Source organism: Chelonia mydas, chromosome 9 (genome assembly GCF_015237465.2).
Source record: "Chelonia mydas isolate rCheMyd1 chromosome 9, rCheMyd1.pri.v2, whole genome shotgun sequence".
Lineage (NCBI taxonomy): Eukaryota > Metazoa > Chordata > Testudines > Cheloniidae > Chelonia > Chelonia mydas.
In genome coordinates, this window is record NC_057855.1 from 6517716 (window position 1) to 6521513 (window position 3798).

At 65.2% G+C, this 3798-nt stretch overlaps 1 long non-coding RNA gene across 1 annotated transcript; it reads left to right on the forward strand.

Moving 5' to 3' along the window:
* Positions 1 to 214: 214 nt before the first annotated feature.
* On the forward strand, positions 215 to 3566 carry LOC122461669. Its single transcript, XR_006283753.1, has 2 exons — positions 215 to 503; positions 3223 to 3566. It is a non-coding gene; the product is annotated as an uncharacterized LOC122461669 (long non-coding RNA).
* Positions 3567 to 3798: the final 232 nt, after the last annotated feature.

Genomic DNA, 3798 nt, shown 5'->3' on the forward strand with positions numbered 1-3798 from the left:
CTGGGCGGCCCCTGGCGCGACCCACGCCGCGGGGGCGGCCGCATTCCAGCGGCAGCAGCGGGCTCGGGAGCTTTGTCTGCCCCGCTGCCCCGGGCACCGAGCTCCCCTCCCTCCCGGGGCCGGGCACCACCCCTCCCGGCCGCCCCCCGGCCGCCCCTCGCCCACCTGCCATGCGCTCATCGCTGCCTCCCCCCACCCCAGCCATGCGGGGGGGGGGGGAGAGGAGGGGGCGTGTCGCATCCCCCTCCGGGGCGGGGCGGCTGCAGCCCCGGGCCCCCCCCGCTGGCACAAGGCTCCCCCCCCCCCCCGCAGCTCTGACTGTATTTTTCCATTACCCCATCCCAGGCCCCGCCTCCGGCTCCCACGTGCGCCGGTCCGGTCCCCCCCCCCCCCCCCCAGGCTATGGTCCAGCGCGTGTGTGGGGCGAGGGGCGGGGGAGTCCCTGTGCGCCCCCCCCCCCCCGCCTCCCTCCTGCAGCCCGGCCGGTGGGAATCAGCGGGCAGGTCCGTCGCGTCCCTGAGCCCCAGCTCGAGCTGGGGGGGTGGGGGGGCTTTCGAGGGGTCCATTGATCCGAGCCAGCCCCCTGCGCGGGGTGCGGCAGCCCCCAGCTGAGGGGCAGGGGGGATCGGGGGGGGATCGGAGGCTAAAGGAGGGGAGCAGCTATAAGCGCCCCCCCCACACACACACCCGCCCGAGCGCCCGGCAAAGCCCGCCAGCCCCCCGGGGACACGCGCTCAACGCCGCCCGCCCCCGCCGCCGAGCCCCGGGCCCGCAGCGCGTAACCCGCGGTCCCAGCTCGCGTCCCGGCGCGGGGCGTCGCTGCAAAGCCCCGGCTCCCCGCGGCTGCTCGGGGAAGGGGCCCCGGCCGGCTCCCCGGCGGAGGGGCGGGCGGTGCGTGCACGGGGGAGAGGCGCTGTCTGCTCTGGGGGCTGCTGCTGGGATCCTCTCCTTGGGGCTGCGCTCCCCTGGGTGCCCCCAGGCCGGGCAGCTCCGCCGCCTCCTCCCCCTCTGTGTGTCTCTCTCCCTGGGGCGCTGCTTGCCTTGGTGCCGCTCGCACTCCCCAGGCTGGTCTCCCGCTTCTCTTCCCGGATCTCTGCTCCCCTCAGCGGTGCTGGCTCCCGGGGCTGGGAAACTCTCCCCCTGGAGTCCGGCTCCCACAGCCGGGCTCGCTTAGCTCGCTCGCTCTCTGTCTGCTTCCCGGTCCCCGGCTCTCTGCTCCCCTCAATGCTGCTGGCTCCCGGGGCTGGTTTAGCTCTCTCCCCCTCTCTCTGTCTCCTCCTCCTCTTCTTTCTCCTTCTCCCTCTCCGTTTTTATCTGTCTCCTTCTTCCCTTTTCTCCAAGATTTCTACCGCAGCCCAAGGCACCCCAGATCTCGGCACCCCTGGGTGCTGCCTGCTGGCCCCTCTCCCAGATCTCGGCACCCCTGGGTGCTGCCTGCTGGCCCCCCTCCCAGATCTCTGCCCCCCTAGGTGCTGCCTGCTGGCCCCCCTCCCAGATCTCGGCACCCCTGGGTGCTGCCTGCTGCCCCCCCCCAGATCTCGGCACCCCTGGGTGCTGACTGCTGGCCCCCCTCCCAGATCTTGGCACCCTTGGCTGCTGCCTGCTGGCCCCCCTCCCAGATCTCGGCACCCTTGGCTGCTGGCTGCTGGCCCCCCTCCCAGATCTCGGCACCCCTGGGTGCTGGCTGCTGGCCCCCCTCCCAGATCTCGGCACCCCTGGGTGCTGCCTGCTGGCCCCCTCCCAGATCTCTGCTCCCTGGGTGCTGCTGGCTCATGGGCAGAGATGCTCTCCCACCCACTTATCTCTGTCCCCCAGGCACTGGGTTCAGGGTTTGTGCAGGGGTGCGCGCGCACACACACACATACACACAGAGGTGTTGTGCTGGAAGGGGTCTCCTTGAGACTCCCAGTCAGTGAGAGCTCAGGAGCGCTCCAGCCATTGCTGGCGGGAGAGGGTTGCATTACCCTGCTCTCGCCCCGGGGGTCCAGCCTGGGCTGCAGAACAGCCAGGCAATACCAGTTCTCCAGGGGAGACCCTGTGCATGGGAGAAGGAGGTGGGGGAAGCAACCAGGACAGCTCCAGAGCCCCCAGCTCAGCTGCTCATTCTACAGAGCAAGCAGCCCCCCCACTTGCCCCCCTCCTCCTGCCTGCGGTAGCATAAACCTACGCTCCGCACAGAACGCAGGCCAGGGTGGGAGGCAGGTGTTGCTTTGCCCCAGGGATGACCTGTTCTGGGCCGTGCCCTACAATACACAGCACACGACACCAATGCGCACGTACTGCATACACACCACCCTACGCCGGGCTCAACTGAGCAGGCAACTAGCTGCCCCAGCAACGGCCTGTTCGGCGGGCCCCAGTCTGTGACGCACTCTGTTCTGGACGCCACAGAGTTCAGGGTGCGGCAGAACAAAGCCCCGGCCTTCCTAGCTGCCCCAGCACTGGCCACTTGGAGCGTCGCAGCGACAGCTGGATCCAGAGGCCCAATATACATCCCCATGCAGAGGAGGCATAAGCAGGGGGGGTGGGCTCGGTGGACCAGAAAGCCCCACAGCCCAGCTGGGAGGAGAGGAAGGGTGGCCCTGTGGTGAGCTGCAGCTTCAGGGAGAAATGTTAGAACGTCCCAGTGCAAAAGGGGAAGAAATGACCTGGCCAGTTTGCTGAGGAAGGACAGCCCAGAGGCCAGGGCACCAGCCTGGCGTTCGGGAAGTGGACGTTCGATTCTTCCAGAAACCTGGCTGTGTGACCTTCAATGAGAACGAGGGCCCTGACTACCTCCCAGGGGCGCTGCGAGAATAAAAACATGATTTCTTTGTGATATGCTTCGATACTACAGCAGTGGGGCCATGTGAGTACCGTAGCTAGATAAGTACCCTGGAGACATGAGTCCTGGTGGAGCAGGTGTGAAGCACACCGGATAGAATGGCCCCACTCCAGGATCTTTATCCACTGTCTTAGTAACCCATAGATGCTTCTAGTGGGAGCCAGGGCAGTGTTATACAACTCTAACAGCCCCCTACTAGAGATCAGCAGCAGGGTTTGAACATGGCATCTGCGGCACCAAACCACAGACCTCTACCAATTGTGCTAAGGGACTACATTAGCTAGCAGCAGTAGCAGGTTGTTATCTTCTGTATGGACCAGCCTGGGGAGTGGCACAAGCTGCACACTGAGCACGCCTGTTTCATCGTCATGTCAATGAGCCTGTGGTTTTCGCTCTAGCCGGCAGCACCTACCAGGTCTCCCACAAGGCCCTGCCATTCCTCACCGGCTGACTCACTGCCAAGGGGCTGTGTGCGCGTGACCTGCGCTCATCTCCTCGCCCGCACGCCTTTCAGAAGTGCCTGCAGTCAAACGCCTGCTCCCCACGCCGGGGCCGTCAGAATATACTCAGGCCTTGGACACAGCAGGAATCAAACCCACCTGACTTCATCGATCAAACTGGCTAGAGGAGCGACTCTTGGCTCCATTCATGGGGGATTTGGGTTGGGCCGGGGAATTTCCCAGCCTCCTGATCTGGGCGACCCAGCCCACAATAAATACACAATAAATCACAATAAAACGAATGTGCCTTGGAAATCTTCCCACTCCAGTGCCTTACTGAGCAGCTCATCACCTCCCCAGGCTGCCCAACGCCAGGCATCTCATAGCCGGGCTGGCAGAAGGGCATGGATTGTTTGGCATCCAAATGTCCTCAACCCAATATTATCCTGAGTGGGCCATGGAGAAGTTCCAAGATGACCCCACTCCTGGCTCAAGTCCGTCATGTACGATTCTTCCAGCTGCAGAGATGGCTCA